Source organism: Crotalus tigris, unplaced genomic scaffold (genome assembly GCF_016545835.1).
Source record: "Crotalus tigris isolate CLP2741 ecotype Arizona unplaced genomic scaffold, ASM1654583v1 scf7180000017667.1391209, whole genome shotgun sequence".
NCBI classification, from domain to species: domain Eukaryota; kingdom Metazoa; phylum Chordata; class Lepidosauria; order Squamata; family Viperidae; genus Crotalus; species Crotalus tigris.
In genome coordinates, this window is record NW_024096553.1 from 1,271,472 (window position 1) to 1,288,973 (window position 17,502).

The window sequence follows — 17,502 nt, forward strand, 5'->3', positions numbered from 1 at the left end:
CTCTAGAAAGAGTACAGAGAAGAGCAACAAAGATGATTAGGGGACTGGAGGCTAAAACATATAAGGAACGGTTGCTAGAATTGGGTATGTCTAGTTTAACGAAGAGAAGGACGAGGGGGGACATGATAGCAGTATTCCAATATCTCAGGGGCTGCCATAAAGAAGAGGGAATCAAGCTATTTTCCAAAGCGCCTGAAGGCAGGACAAGAAGTAACGGGTGGAAACTAATTAAGGAGAGAAGCAACCTAGAACTAAGGAGAAACTTCCTGACAGTAAGAACAATTAATCAATGGAACAACCTGCCTCCAGGAGCGGTAAATGCTCCAACACTGGAAGTTTTTAAGAAGAGATTGGACAGCCATTTGTCCAAAATGGTATAGGGTTTCCTGCCTGAGCATGGGGTTGGACTAGATGACCTCCAAGGTCCCTTCCAACTATTATTAGTAGTAGTAGTAGTAGTAGTAGTAGTAGTAGTAGTAGTAGTGGTAGTACTCATGATTTTGTCTGCTCTTTCTTAGGTGTCATTAGGTACATACACGATCACCATTTTCTTCTTTTAGAAAATCTTTATGGATTTCTAATCCAATATGTACTTTTTTTCCATTTGTGATTTACTGCAGAAGTGAGCTTTGAACCATTAAGTCAAAAAAAGATAAACATAGAACTCATTCATCTACTGTTAGGTAAAATATATATTTTAATGGTTTGAAAGTTCAATGTCAAAACACATTTTATTCAATGATTAAAGATGAATTTTTAAAACATTCATAGTACCAATCAAGGTTACTCTATAGAATATGAAAGAGCATTCCCCATGCATGGAGGTTTTTGCCAAACAAATTGTGTGTGTGTGTGTGTGTGTGTGTGTGTTTAAATACTGATTTAACAAATCTTATCCATTAAAGTATTATTTACCTTCACTACACAATCACATGAATCATTGCTGTGCCATTGTCCTGATATTCTTTTGTTTGTTTTACCTTAAATTGTAATTTTGCAAGGAGTTCATGATAAGAGCCATAATCTGCACCAAACTTTGTTTCCGCTGACTATGTAGAGTTTTCCATCTTTGTTTTTATCATTAGATTTCACTTTTGTCCATCTAGACTTTTAGACTTTTGGAAAAAGGTATTGGCTACAAACATTTATTTTTCTTTCTAGAACTCTGTTAGTCTGTAACCTGCTTTGTTTTATTTATGTTACCCCAGATACTATTTTATTTCTAACTTTATTATTCAGGTCTCCCATAATTAATTAGTGGAACAACCTACCTCCAGAAGTTTTGAATGGACCAACACTGGAAGTTTTTAAGAAGAGACTGGACAGCCATTTGTCTGAGATGGTATAGGGTTGGACTAGAAGACCTCCAAAGTCCCTTCCAACTTTATTATTATTGTTGTTGTTGTTGTTGTTGTTTATTTTCCTTTCTTTTCCTTTCCTTTCCTTTCCTTGCAAGTTGCCATAAAATTATTCAAATTCTGCATATTTGGCATGTGTAGTTGGATCACGGAGTTGTCATATTGCTTGCTTTGTTTCTGTTTCAATTTGAGACCATTCTATTATTTGAGGGGAGTTGTATCTGAACATCAACTTTAAAACCAGCTTTGTTGGTATTATCAACTTTGTTAATAATCATGGCTCCATTTTTTTGTCCACAACAGGAAATATGTCACTCTTCTGAAGTGAATTGACCCATTCCAATCCATTTCAATTTTCTGATTTCCAGAATGTCAGTATTCTTTCTTGACATTTCTTCTTTAACATTATGAAGCCTGCCATGGTTCATGGTTCAGAAATTCCACATACCAGTGGGATAATATCTTTGCAACATCAAACTTTCATTTTTATCTCTAGACACGTCAGTTTTAATTCATTTAATTAATGACTATTTATACTTGTCCACTGTTCTTTCCCAGGAGCTTGTTGAGTACTTTCTGTCATGGGGTGGAAGGAGTGGAGCTCAATATTTAGTTTCTTGTTGACATTTTCCAGGTTTTGTATAAAAAGCAGAGAGTTAAAAAGCAGACAGTAAAGAGACAATTATCCTGTTCCAGCAATTGCAATAGAGGAGAAAATTTAAAACAAAATTCTTATAGCAACTATAAATTTCACAGTATAGGAATATGACAGTTCAAGAAAAAGAAAAGTTTGTTTTAAAAGTTAAGTTTCATAATTTTCAGCAGACAAATCCAATATCCAGAAATCTGAAATGGCTAAAGTCTTGTCCCATGTTATAGAAGTCAACTTTAAATTTGGAAAGCTGTATGTTCCTTAAAGCTCTAATATGTTGTTTTTGAGAAGTAATTCAGTACTCCTGGCCCTTACAAACATCTTGTAAGCAGCTATGCTATCACTTTCAAGAATTATCAAGTGCAACTTTACATTTAAATAGATATTTGCATTATAAGTTGTTGTTGTTTTGTTGTTAATTGCGAAGTCGTGTCCGACCCATCGCGACCCCATGGACCCCATTATAAGTATATATCCCAAATCTATCTCTGTAAAATCATCTTTTTTTTTTAAAAAAAAAAAAGAATTAACTTATACTTTAGTGCAAGATATAAGATGAACATATGATATGAATAGGAACATAATATTTCATAATTAAAATGTTTTTTTTTAATTGAAAATTTTTATTTTTTTAAAACATACAATCATTTATAAAAATACAATAAAATTTTAGAATAGAAACCCCCCCCTTACCCTTCCTCCCACCCACCCCCCTTCACTTCCCAGAGCAGAATACAGGGTTAGAAAAAAAAAAGAAAATTACAATGATTAAGAAAAAAGAAAAAAAAAAGAGAGAAAGAAAAAAAATATCATAATTAACCTTTAACTCCATAACCTATAAAACAATTCTCTATAATATTTGATATTCATTCATAAAATAAATAAAACTTTTTAATTCCATACTTTTTCTGAATATAATCTATCCACCTTCCCCATACAGTAATATATCTTTCTTGTGTATGATCCTTTAAATAAGCAGAAATTTTTGCCATTTCTGCAAAACTAGATACTTTAAATATCCATTCTTCTAAAGTAGGCAAAGAATCTTTCTTCCAATATAAACCTACTAGTAACCTTGCTGCAGTTAATAAATTCAACATCAAAGTAGTTTCTTTTTCATTTAAGTCAACAAAAATACCAAGTAAAAATAGTTGAGGAGTAAACTTTATCTTTTTTCTAAAAATCTTTTGAATGTTCCACCAAATCATAATCCAAAAAGCCTTTACTTTTTTACAATTCCACCAAATATGAAAGTATGTCGCATCATTATTGCCACATCTCCAACATTTGGGCTGTATGTTGGAATACATACAAGATAATTTTTTAGGATCTAAATGCCATCTATAAAACATTTTATAAAAATTTTCTCTCAAATTTTGAGCTTGTGTAAATTTAACATTTCTTATCCAAATTATCTCCCATAAATCCAATGAGATCGGCTCCTGTATATTCTGAGCCCATTTAATCATACAATCTTTAACCAATTCTGTTTCCGAATCTAACTCTAATAAAACATTATATATTCTTTTTATATGAGCCGGACCTTGGTTTTTAATCTGAATAACCAATTGTCTATCTTCTAGTGTTATTCCCTCTTTCTTGTCTACAGTCCATCTATCCATTATTTGTAAATATTGAAACCATGACTGTAGAATATTTTGCTGCCTTAATACATCTAGGGATTTCAAATGCCAATTCAAACCAGAACAAATTAACAATTCTTTGTATGAAATTTTATCAAAATTTGTCCCCTTAGAGGTTCCCTCAATTGCATGTCTGGGAATCCCCCAGATAGGTATTTTATAATTTAATCTATAATAATACTTCTTCCAAACACAAAGTAAGGCATTCCTCAAAATATGTGATTTAAAAGTCCGATCAACTTTCTTATTAAAAATTAAATATGCATGCCAACCGTATATTAAATCCCATCCTTCCAAAAAAAGAATATCCATATTTGTTAAGTTAAGCCAATCACTTAACCAAGTTAGGGTGGCTGCATCATAATATAATTTCAAATTAGGTGCCTTAAGTCCCCCTCTTTCTCGAGCATCCTGTAATATCTTAAATTTAACCCTTGGTTTCTTCCCGGCCCATATAAAATTATTGATACCCTTTTGCCATTCCTCCAAATTTGCCTCTTTTTTAAGAATAGGTATCATCTGAAACAAAAAAAGAAACTTTGGTAGAACATTCATTTTTACAGCTGAAATTCTCCCCAACAATGACAATTGCAATTTTTTCCAATCTCTTAAATCCTTTTGGACTTTTGCCCATAGTGGTTCGTAATTGTTCTTATACAATTTTCCATTTGAAGCAGTTAGATATACTCCCAAGTATTTAACCTTTTTTACCATCTGAAAACCTGTGGCTTTAATCAAACTTTCCCTTTCTTTAACTGACATATTCTTAGATAATATCTTAGTCTTATAATTATTAACTTTAAAACCAGAAACATTCCCATACTGTGTTATAAGTTCTAATAAACCATCAATCGCCTGATTCGGCTGTTCCAAAATTAAAACCAAATCATCCGCAAATGCCCGCAATTTATACTCATTCTTCCTTATCTTTACACCCTTAATTAACTTCGATTCCCGAATCTGAATCAGTAAAATTTCCAATGTTAAAACAAATAACAATGGGGATAATGGACATCCTTGTCTTGTCCCTTTTTGAATATTAAAATTCTCAGTCAATCCCGCATTTACAACAATTTGTGCAGATTGCTGCTGATATATAGCTTTAAGTGCATGTAAAAAATTGTCCCCAAAATTCATTTTCTCTACCAAGGAAAATAAAAATTGCCAGTCCAATTGATCAAAAGCTTTTTCAGCGTCCAAAAAAATAAAAGCCACAGGAATCTGATTATTCTTATCCAAATACTCAATTAAGTTAATAATTTGTCTAACATTATGTTAATTAAAATGTTTTATTGCTGCAGTCTCTTGTGAAATTATATGCTCTGTTAGAGCAAAAGAACATGTCTTTAAAAACAGCATTAATGAAAAATATAAAGTTAGAGTCATTGGTCTCTGAAAATTAATGAAATGTTAATTTCATAACTTGGAGGGGAGGAGAACCACATTTTTGGGTTGTTTTAACTTCAACAGGATTCATATATTCATTTTGCAAAATAAACATAGAAATAAAAGGGATACCAATTCAAAGTGTACCTGAACTGTAGGCTTTATACAAAAGAAGATGCAGGAATAAATATTTCTCCCTATGAAACAGGGACAATTGTGGTAGTTGTACTAGTTACTGTGATAAAGAATCAAAACAAATGTCGGACTTCAGTTTATGAAATTTGTTGACAGCAAGAATCATGTATCAAAATGACCTCTAAAAACTTATCATGAATACTGACAATTACCTTTCCTATGGCTACAAATAATACTATACAACAGTTACAGGCAAATGAACCATAGACGTTGAAAATGTAGGAAGAACCTCATGAACCTGATATCTCAGATACATTTCTCACATTTTTCCTAGCTATGGAAAAGCTTTGGAAAAGAGAAGAGCACTGCAAGTGAGTAACTGGCTGCAGTAGTAATGTTAAAAAGAGAGACTGGTTTCTGGGATCCTTTTTCTGAATTATTTGCTGCCATGAAATGGATGAAACTTACAAGAAATTGTAAAGTACTCTTAGCTGAATAATAAAAAATGCTAAGGAGGTTTTAAATGGATTCGTGTGGGAGGTTGCAAATAAAAATTGTAACCCTAAGATTGTCTATTCTAAACTAGGTTATGTTCCTCAAAAGAGGTGTATGCAATTTTGTCATTAGAGGCCCAAACAGTCTCTAGTTATGAGTATCTATTACAAGCATCAAGTGGTCCCAAAGCAGTGTTGTTTGTCATGAACATGAATACAATCAGGGATAGCTTTTCAAGCAGCTGCACTGAGCCTTCTGGACAACACAATTACCTTAACACTTCAAGGAATAAATGGTGCGAAGCATCCCTTTCAAATACTTTGCATAGTTCTAACTGTTAGTAATAAAGTACCATATACATACATAATATGTTTACTGACTTATTTTCTTTTTTTCATATTAGACAGCTTTTATTAAAGTTAGAGAACCCAATAACTTTTTATTGTATAAAGCTTTAAATATGTAATGGAAATTTCACATTTTAATACTTAAATGGACATCATGTACTCTGGCATTGGCACTTTAAAATAAAAGTTCTACTTGAATTGTAAATATTATATTTGGGGAAGATGGTTAACCATGATTATTTTTTAAAAAAGATTATCTTATGTTGCATCAGAGTCTTAACAATTACCACAACTGCCATACTAATGCCTAAAAAGCTTATTTTCTCATCTAAGAAAATGCTAATTTGGGTGTGTGTGACAGGAAATCATTCCTATATCTGGATTTATCGTAGCAGAATCATGAGTAATTTAGTATCAATTCAATATTATGAAAATACTGGTGCAAGCCTTCCACCATTCATGAAGTATAAATAACTAACCTATAAATATATACAGTATTCACACAATTTATCACAACATAGCAGTGCTTTGCTTGCACAGATGATTCTCTCTGGAAGCACAGAGCAAACTGTGTGAAAAAATTCATTCTGTGTATTGTTTGATCAGCAACATTAAGATGTGTGAAAATGATGCGCAGTTTGCTGGCTGGAGAACTCTGGGAGTTGAAGTTCACACCTCATAACGTTGCCAAGGCTGAGAAACACTGGGTTTGATGAAAACCAATCAAGACAAGTTCCAAGAAGACTTATCTTTTTGTAAATGCCCACATCCAAAATCACTGTCTGAAAAGAATGAATGATCACAGATATAGAGGAAGAGGACTGAGCGCCTCTGTGTATTCATTAGTGATGGTATCTGAATATCATAGACCATGGAACAATAGCTTTTCGGGCAACAGAAAATGGCAACTAAAATCACAATAAAAAGTTCCTTTTATTTTTTTTAGCAAGCTTGATGAAAATTATGGCTCCTTTTTCCCCCCTAGAATATTACAATAATTTGGATGCCTTTTTTCTCCAGGTTATTACAATAATCTTGCCTCCTTCCTGACTCCATTGTTGTGAAAATATTTGCCAATATTTCAGAAATGATTTTGGCTTGCTATTTTGACTTACGACTGAGCTGCCTTCATGACAGATGGTGTTCAGTTATGCAGAAGACATAGGAGAAAGTAACTGAAGGCATGTGATTCCATTGTCTGTTGTGTTGTGGTCCAGCATTAATGCTTATGCTTCCATGAAATGATCTGTGCCTCAATATCAACTCAGATATTAAACAGAATATGACATTCAAAAGCATAAATTAGTGTAAACCATATATTTAATGGGCTGTGGCTGCATTCAGGATCATTATAAACTCAAGTCAAGTCAAATGCAGCAAATGTCACAAATGACATAATATCAACAACTGTGTGTCATATGTTTTAAACAACAGTATTCATAACAAATGAAAGCCATAAGGAAGTCTAAGAGAAGAAAGAAATATGGACTATATAATTTAATCCTAAAACATAGATTAAGATAAATATTTATTTTTAACAGAAATGACTGGCTGAAGATACAATCCATACCTCCAAGCTGTGCCACAAAATGCAATTACATAACAAGCAACCTCAGGCCTGGGCCACCCAACTTTAAAATCTCATCTCTCAATACGGATTCTCCATCCAATTCCCAGTCCAATCACATCTAAAGGCCAAGGAAGCTTTCAAATAAAGAGTTACTGATGTGGCTAGCCACAAAGATTGTCATGGCTGCCATTCTGCTAAGCTACACATCGCAAGTTGACAGCCTGACATTAGTAACAAGTGGAGGAAGCAGTGGGGGTAGGGATGCAGGGAGGAATGAAAACTAAGCTATCCCACCCTGTGGGAAGCATGGCCATCTCAAGGTCACACTAAAGGAATGCAGAGCCAGCAAGCATGCAAAGACAGGGACTGTTTCTCAAACAGTTTGTTAACATCTAATTGGACATTGACTGAGGGTTGGCTTGGAACAAGGGAAAGTTAACTGAACCTTTTGTGCACAAAAATCTAAGAGGCTTCTTTGCCGCTTTTGTAACCACATTGGCTTTAGTAAAGTATAATTTTGGCTAATCATGGGCCAGGAGTTTTTCTTTTCTAATTGACCAAATTGGGATGGATGACATTGATATTGCAATACTTAAATATGTCAAAGTCTCTAAAGTGGCTGGTTCAACACAAATCACATTCCCAGTTTGAAAAATATTTAACAATTTCCATCCTGCAGTATTTCAGGAGAACTTTTACAGAGCTTGTTTCAAACAACTGGACTCCGTGATAAGACATTGGAGGTTTCATGGAATCTCAACTGAAGAAAAATTGTGCATTTGTGGAACACCAGGCATTCAAGATACTGGACAGATTTTTTAATATATATATATATATATTATTAGATTTTATATGGGTAGGGAAAAGGTGGGGTCGGTGCAGGTACAGGAAAATCGGGATAAAGGGGACAGGGTATGGATAACTACAGTAAATACGTACTTCAGCAAACAAGCTGTCATCCCGGTCTTCATATTGAGTATTATTGTTTATATAATACTAGACATTTATAAGAATAAATCGGTATAGTTGCAACTGACATTTGGCAAAACACTAATATTCCTTTAAATAATTAACATGGTTGATAGCATAACAACTATTTCCAATCACCAACCTTAATACTTAATATAATAAAGCTCTAAAATCTCTTCTTATTCTAACGTGTTTCAACCCACTGATAAAATTTTCCCCAGGTTTTATAAAAAATTGAATCTTCTTTCTCCTTCATCTCTAATGTTAATCTGTCCATTTCTGCACAATCTAGGATTTTCAAAATTATAATCTGGTCTGATGGTAGGTTTTCATTTTTTCAAAATTGGGCAAATATTTTTCTTGCAGCTGTTAATACATGTAATATTAAATAATCATTTTCTTTCCATAGTTAGGTCTTAATATACCTAACAGGAACAATTCTGGTTTAAATTCTATCTGAATTTTCATCATCTTTTCTAACCATCTATGAATCTTAGACCAATATTTTTTTGCAATAGAACATGTCCACCAGGCATGATAATAAGTACCCGGTTTTTGTTTACATTTCCAACATGTATCCGATAAATTTTTAAACATTTTCGCTAAGCGAATTGGTGTCATATGCCATCTATAAAACATTTTATATAAGTTTTCTTTGTATGTTACTGCTTTAGTAAGTTTGATATTTTTATCCCACAGTTTTTGCCAGTCTTCTAATTCTATAGAATATCCAAAGTTCTTCGCCCATACTATCATTGTCTCTTTTACTTGTTCTTCTTCCATCTTCCAATTTAATAAGTATTTATAAAGCTTCTTAATCAAATGTTCATCTGTTTTTAAAAGTATTTTATTAAGTGGAGTCAGCTCTTTGTAAAATCCCATCATTTTTATGTCTTTTTCATATCTTGTTTGAATTTGCAAATAGGACCACCATGTTAAGTCAATACCTTGTTGTTGAAGGGCTTGCCTGTCTTTGAGTTTTCCGTCCTTGTCCAAAATGTCTTTATAACTCATAAGTTTATCATAATTAATCAAATTCGGATAAGTAAATGCTTCCATCGTTGAAAGCCATTCAGGAATTTTCATATACATTTTGTGTCTAACTTTCTCCCATTCAGAGAGTAAAACATTTCTTACAGCATGATTTTGAAAGTACTTATGTATTTTAGCTTTCTCGTACCATAAAAAGGCATGCCAGCCTAGTTGAAGGTCATATCCCTCTAAATAGAGAATTCGCTTATTTCTCAGAGTAATCCATTCTTTAAGCCAAAGCAAAATAGCTGCTTGATAATAAAGTCTCCAATCCGGAAGTCCAAAACCCCCTCTATCTTTCAAGTCTTGTAGAAGTTTACATTTAATTCTTGCTTTCTTTCTTTGCTATATAAATCTTAATATCATTGCGTTTAAATCGTCAAAAAAATTCTTACCCAGCTTTACAGGAACTGTTTGAAATAAAAAAATTAGCTTTGGCAAAATGTTCATTTTAACAGTCACTATTCTTCCTAACAATGATAGTTGGAGATTTTCCCATTTTTCCAGGTCAATTTTTAATAGTCTCTCATAGTTATCTTCTTTTAGTAATGAATATTTCGCCGTAAGATAGCTACCTAAATATTTAACTTTTTTTAACTATTTGAAGATTTGTCTTTTTGGCAAGTTGAGTTTTCTGTTTATCAGTTAATTTTTTTTGTTAACACTTTAGTTTTTTCCCTATTTATTTTCAATCCAGCCACTTCTCCAAATTTCTCAATTTTCTGCATAAATTTAGGGGCTGTTTCCAAAGGCTCCTCTAAGATAAAGACCAGATCATTTGCGAAAGCCTGTAATTTATATTTCTGGTCTTTAATCTCAAGACCTTTAATTTCTATGTCTTGCCTGATGTTTCTAGTCAATACCTCCAAAGTAAAAATAAATAACAGGGGTGAGAATGGACATCCCTGTCTCGTACCTTTTTTAATATCAAAGCTCTCTGTATAATCTCCATTTATAAGTAGCCTTGCTGATTGTTTCTTGTAGATCGCTTGGATTGCTTTAATAAAGTTTTCACCAAAATCCATTTCCTGTAGTTGTTGAAACATAAATTGCCAATTTAAATTATCAAATGCTTTTTGTGGGTCAAGAAATATGAGCACCACCTGGTTCCCTGGATGATTTTCATAATACTCCAAAATATTTAAAATAATCCTTAAGTTGTTCTTTATCTGTCTTTTAGGAAGAAAGCCATTTTGGTCTGGGTGAATAAATTCTATTAAAAAGCTTTTCATTCTTTCTGCCAAAATTGCAGCAAAGATTTTATAATCCACATTTAGTAATGATATTGGCCTGTAGTTTTTAATTTGTGTAGGATCTGTATCTTCTTTAGGTATCAAGGTAATATTAGCTTCAATCCATGAGTTTGGAATTTTTGTCTGTATAAAAATTTCATTACTCCTTTCAGAAAAGGAGTCACAATATCTTGTAAAGCTACATAAAATTCTGCAGGTAGTCCGTCCGGCCCGGTGTCTTATCTTTCTTTTGTCTTTTAATTGCCTCTATGATCTCCATCATTGATATCTTCTCATTTAACCTCTGTCACATATTTTCTGATATTTTTGGAAAATTTGCTTTTTTTAAATAGTCCTGAATTGCCTCTTCAGAGATTGTCTCAGCCTTATAAAGTAGTTCATAAAAGGCCTTAACAGTTTTTTTGATACCATTATTGTGACAGTGTATTTCACTCTTTTCATCCTGTAATGTACTTATTGATCTTTTTTCAGTCTATATGCAAGCCATCTACCAGGTTTATTAGCATTTTCAAAAAAGTTCTGTTTGACTTGTTTAATCTGTTGTGCCATAGTATCAGTCTCAAGTAGATTTAATTTATGTTTCATTAAGTCCATTTGTATCTTCAAATTTTTCTTTTGTGGGTCAGTTTGTAACTTCAGCTCCAATATACCAAGCTGTTTTTTCAATTTGGACTGTGTGATTCTCTTTTCTTTGTTCTTTTTAGCAGCATAGGTTATAGCTAAGCCTCTAAAGTATGCTCTTGCCGTGTCCCAAACATTTTGAATAGAAGTATCTTCCTTTTTATTAATCTTTTAAAAAATCCCATTTCTTTTGTTGCTAATTGTAAAAATTCTTTTTCCTTCAAAATAGATTTATTCAGAGACCATCTCAATCTTTTCTTAGATCCTTTCCATGTCATTTTAATTGGGTTATGGTCTGCTCAAATATTTCATTCTATTTCAGCTTCCTGTATCATAGTTTTCAGGTCATGGGAGATCCATATCATGTCTATTCTTGACCAAGATTTATGCCTGTTGGAGTAAAAGGTATATTGTGTCTTTCCTGGATTCATCTCTCACTATATATCCTGCAAACATAGTTCATCTTTCATTTTTAAACAAGGTTTATGTTATGTCCCGAGCCTTGCAAACGGCTCGGGCGTTTGCAGGCAGTCCCGGGCAGGTGCAAAGCTGCCCGGGACCAGACAGGCTGTCGCCAGCGCCGTGCGCATGCGCGTGTGCTGGCGCGGGAAAAGTAACCCATTTACCCGGGAGTTGCCTATATAAGAGGCTGCGAGGCGTTTGGGCGAGGCTGAAGCCATCTTCCTGTAAGCTGAACGCTGAATAAATGAAACTGAGAACTCCAGCTGCTTCTCGTGTCTGTTTTCCCGCTACGGACTCAACACTGGTGACGAGGATGGGATGCCTTGCACTACCTGGAAAGGAAGAAGTGTAAGCTTACCCAAGGAGTCCTGAGCGGCGAAAGAGGAACGGCGTCGACTCGGAAGCTGCCCGCCAATCCGGTGCGCATTCGGGGGTAGGCTGGCTGATAGACCCGTCTCCTGAAGATCCGAAGATGGCGAAAATCGGAAGGCTTTCGGAATTCGAAGTCTCACATCCAGAGCGGTGGGAGTCCTACGTATCCAGAATGGAGAACTACTTCAAGGCAAACCAAGTGAGGGAAGATAGCTTGAAGGCGGCCACCCTGCTTTGCGTTTGCGGCCAAGACTCCTTCGAAATCGCAGAAAACCTTGCAGCACCTGTCCCAGTAGAGTCTGTAAGCTACGCAGACCTGAAGAAGCTGCCGAAGGAGCACTTCCACCCCAAGGTGTCCGTTATCTCATGGCGCCACACCTTCGAACAAAGGGATCAACGGTCCGGTGAGTCAGCCAAGGAATACATCGCTGCGTTACGGAAGGCCGCCAAGCCCTGCGAATTCAAGGACCTCGAGGAACGACTGAGGGACCGATTCGTGTGCGGGTTAAGGCATCGCGAGCTACAACAGAGACTTTTCGCAAAGGAAGAATTATCCTTCCAAGACGCCTTAAGGGAAGTCACCGCAGAAGAAGCAGCAGGCGGCGCCGTCAAAAACATGCGGCCGATCAGAAACAGTGCAGAGGGTGCGTCCGTGCACCAGGAAGACGTCCGACGAAACACCGAGGAGGATCCGGACGAGGAAGTCGACCGTCTACACCCCGCGAAGGAAGAGAACCAGAAGGGAAGCTCTTCGGCTCCGCTCACGTGCATCGGCTGTGGAGGTCGCCACAGGAGAACCGACTGCAAGTTCCGCTCCGCTACCTGCCGGGCATGCGGTAAACAAGGGCACATTGCAGCTGTGTGCCTGGGCCGACGAAAGGCACAACCCCAAGAAGAACGCCTGAAGGGTACCAGATTTCCCAGCCAGAATAGGGTAGGTTTTTGCGCTTCGCGAAGAAGCATCTGTAGAACAGGCACACACAAGCCCATGAAGAAAAAGCTGTCACTCAACTTGAAGCTACAAGGGGTTCCATTATCTATGGAACTAGACACAGGGTCTGCCCTTTCCATCATTTCATTGCATACATTTAGGAAGATTTGTTCCAGAAGTGGGTCTAAGGCCAAGTTAAGGCCTTCTGATATTGTATTAACAGATTTTCAGAACTCAAGAGTGTGTGTTACGGGGGAGGCCACCCTTAACGTGCAATACAAGAGTTTTGAAGGTCCACTAGACTTATTAGTAGTAGGGGGTGAACGAACGAGTCTCATAGGACTCGATTGGTTTGAGGCCCTGGGGATACACGTCACAGGACTCAATAGCTTACAAACACTCGACCTACAGGAAGTCTGCAAAGAATTTGCAGATGTTTTCAGCCCCCAGCTGGGCACATTCAAAGGACCACCTGTGTCCTTAAAGCTAGACCCCACTGTCACTCCCATTAGGATTAAAGCAAGAAGGGTCCCTTTTGCTTTAAAAAGTAAGATTGACACTGAACTAGACAAACTAATCCAACAGGGAATCCTAGAACCTGTTGATTCCAGCCCGTGGGAGACCCCCATTGTCACGCCTCTAAAGGCAAATGGGGACATTCGCATTTGTGCTGATTACAAATGCACACTCAATAAGGCATTGCAGCAACATGCCTATCCTGTTCCTGTGGTCAGTCACATCCTGGCCTCTCTCAAGGGGGGGCGTGTTTTTGCAAAGCTTGACCTAGCTCAAGCATATCAACAGCTGCCTGTTGATGATGATGCTGCCATAGCTCAGACCATTGTGACCCACAGGGGAGCCTTTAAAGTAAAAAGGCTACAGTTTGGAGTAAATGTCGCTCCTGGGATTTTCCAAAGCGTAATGGAAAACACACTACGAGGTATACCAGGGGTCTGCCCCTACTTTGACGATGTCTTGATTGCAGGAGACTCCACACACATTCTAGCTGAAAGGCTTAGGGCTGTCCTGTTAAGATTCAGGAAATCAGGCCTCAAGCTCAGAAAAGACAAATGCCAGATTGGGGTGCCTTCTACTGAATTTCTGGGATTCAAAATTGATGCTGCTGGGATTCATCCTGCTGAATCCAAACTAACTGCTATTTTAGAAGCACCCAGGCCAAAGTCCAAGGCCGAACTTCAGGCCTTCTTAGGCCTCCTGAATTTCTACAATTCTTTTCTTCCACATAAGGCTAGTGTAGCTGAGCCTCTTCACAGGCTACTAGACAAACATGCTGTGTGGCTGTGGTCACAAGCACATGAGGCTTGCTTTAAAGAAGTCAAGGCCTTGCTCACTTCTAACAGTGTTCTTGCACATTTCAACGAGTCTCTCCCTGTGTGCATCGCTTGTGATGCGTCCCCCTACGGGGTTGGAGCTGTCCTGAGTCACCTCAGGTCTGATGGAACTCAGGTTCCTATTGCATACTACTCCAGAACACTGTCTTCTGCCGAGCGCAACTACGCTCAGATAGACAGGGAGGCTCTGGCTGTTGTTGCTGGAATTAAAAAATTCCACGATTTTCTATATAGCAGGCATTTCACAGTCTTCACTGACCATAAGCCTCTGCTGGGACTGTTTACCACACGTAAGCAGACGCCCCACATCATTTCCCCTAGAATGCTTAGGTGGTCTATTTTCTTGTCTGCATATGATTTTTCATTACTCCACAAGCCTGGGAAAGAAACGGGCCATGCTGATGGCCTCAGTAGATTGCCTCTGCCAGTAGTAGAAGCTGACCCCGCGCCAGCTGTCAACATTCTATCAATCCAAGCCTTGCCCGAGCTCCCTCTTAGTGCCAGGGATGTTACCGCTGAAACGGGTACAGATCACACACTTTCACGTGTCCGCTCCTGGGTCCTGTCCGGGTGGCCTGAGCACTGCCCTAGTCCTGAGTTTCAGAGTTTCTGGTCCAAAAGAACGAACTGTCCCTTTCTCAGGGTTGTCTGCTTTGGGGAAACAGAGTTGTCATTCCCACCTCAATGAGGACTAGGGTCTTAGAATCCCTCCACGAGGGTCATCCTGGCATTGTTCGTATGAAGGCTCTTGCACGCAGCCACTTGTGGTGGCCTGGTTTAGATAAAGATATTGAGGCTAAGGTACACGCATGCCACCTGTGCCAACGATCTCGCCCAGAGATGCCCCAAGCTCCTGTGCATAGATGGGAGGAAACACAGTCCCCATGGTCTAGGGTGCACATTGACTACGCTGGGCCCTTTCAGGGCCAGTTCTTCTTGGTCCTTGTTGACAGCCATTCAAAATGGCTTGAGGTTGTGCCTGTCTCATCCACCACCACTGCAAAGACTATTCAGGTACTGAGGGGGATTTTTGCTGCACACGGGCTGCCAGATGTCATTGTGTCCGACAACGGCCCTCAATTCACCTCCTCCGAATTCCAAGCTTTCTTACAGGCAAACCTGATTCATCATGCCACGTCTGCGCCTTTTCACCCGTCCACCAACGGTATGGCTGAACGCATGGTGAGCATCGCAAAGGACGCCTTGAAGAGACTCACCTACGGGGACTGGCATCACAGGTTGGCTGACTTTCTCCTTTCTTATCGCACCACACCGTCCACTTCTACAGGGAGAAGTCCAGCTGAACTTCGTTGGGGGCGCCAACTTACTACTAGACTTGACCGGTTGCATCCGGACAGACTGCCTTCATCTACCTCACATCCTAGGGCACCTAGACAACTACTTGTGGGTGCCCCGGTTTGGGCTCGCAATTACGGGCCTGGTCATACATGGGTCCCCGCTTCTGTGTCCAGGATCACAGGTCCTCTCTCCTACGAGGTTGCCCTGGACAACGGTCGTGTCCTGCGTCGGCACATCGACCAACTTCGCTCTAGGCGAGACTTTTCTGCTGAGACTCCTGGGTCTTTTCCAGGGGGGGAGGGGGACCCTTTGGAGCAAAGGGAAGGGCAAGAGCTACTGCCCATCTCCACTGAGGGAGCCACAAACGGCTCGTCCCAAGGTTCTGCAATTGCTCCGAAAAGAAAGTCATGGAGCTTACCCACACAACAGGCACTCACGCCTACTCCAGCCAGGGAGTCACCCCGGGGGCATACTCACTTTCCACACACATCACACAGCACTCCAGCAACGGAGGATACCCGGGGGCATCCCAACAAATCATTCCCCGCAAGAGAACTGGCACACAATTCCCAAGGTTGGCCTGACCTTACCCCAAATCCTACAGGGGGTCAAACATACACAGAGTTAGTCGAGGAACCAAGTCCCGACTACAACAACCCTAGCACAAATCAGGGAACACCTGAGTTTTGGGAAAGTACAGAAACCCACACGAGCCCGAACACAGAATGGGGTTCAGGGAATGGACAGCCTCCTGACAGGTCTTGGACTGACCTAGGAGGTTCTACAGAGACGCCCAGCAGCGGCTATCACTTCAAGGGGCCTGAGGGTCTACAGCTAGGTAGGTCAACCAGGTCACAAAGTAACAGAAGCCCTGGCCTGACGAGCCCAGTGGGCAAGCAAGCAGGCCAGGCATCGGGGCACAGTCCTTGGAAGACACCAGGGCACAATAGAGAGAACAGGCTCACGCCTCCCTCCAGTCAGGGGACTTATGCCAGTAACCCAGAGCTAAGAAGGTCACAGAGAGCAAAGAAATCTCCTAAGTATCTAGAAGATTACATAACATTGCTGGCAAGGCAAAAGCCAGTAATCAGTGGGAGCACTGGGGAGCAAAATGTCATATAAAATAAATGTTGTATGTTGGTAGTAGTTTTAGCCCGGGGGAAAGGGGTGTTATGTCCCGAGCCTTGCAAACAGCTCGGGCGTTTGCAGGCAGTCCCGGGCAGGTGCAAAGCTGCCCGGGACCAGACAGGCTGTCGCCAGCGCCGTGCGCATGCGCGGGTGCTGGCGTGGGAAAAGTAACCCATTTACCCGGGAGTTGCCTATATAAGAGGCTGCGAGGCGTTTGGGCGAGGCTGAAGCCATCTTCCTGTAAGCTGAACGCTGAATAAATGAAACTGAGAACTCCAGCTGCTTCTCGTGTCTGTTTTCCCGCCACGGACTCAACAGTTTAGATAAAATATTACTTCCTTTCTTTCCTTGCTTATGGCTTTTGTAGTCTTGAACTGCATCCACAATTGCATTAAAGTCTCCCAATATACAAAGACTATGATAGTTTAAGTCCACAGGTTTGTCATATAGTTGTTGAAAAAATTGCTCTTGTTTCTCATTGGGGGCATATATTGCCA

General features: G+C 38.9%; 1 pseudogene; it reads left to right on the top strand.

The window, feature by feature from the left end:
* The window catches only part of LOC120305316, a 46,061-nt pseudogene extending 29,938 nt beyond the window's left edge, over positions 1–16,123 (top strand).
* Positions 16,124–17,502: the final 1,379 nt, after the last annotated feature.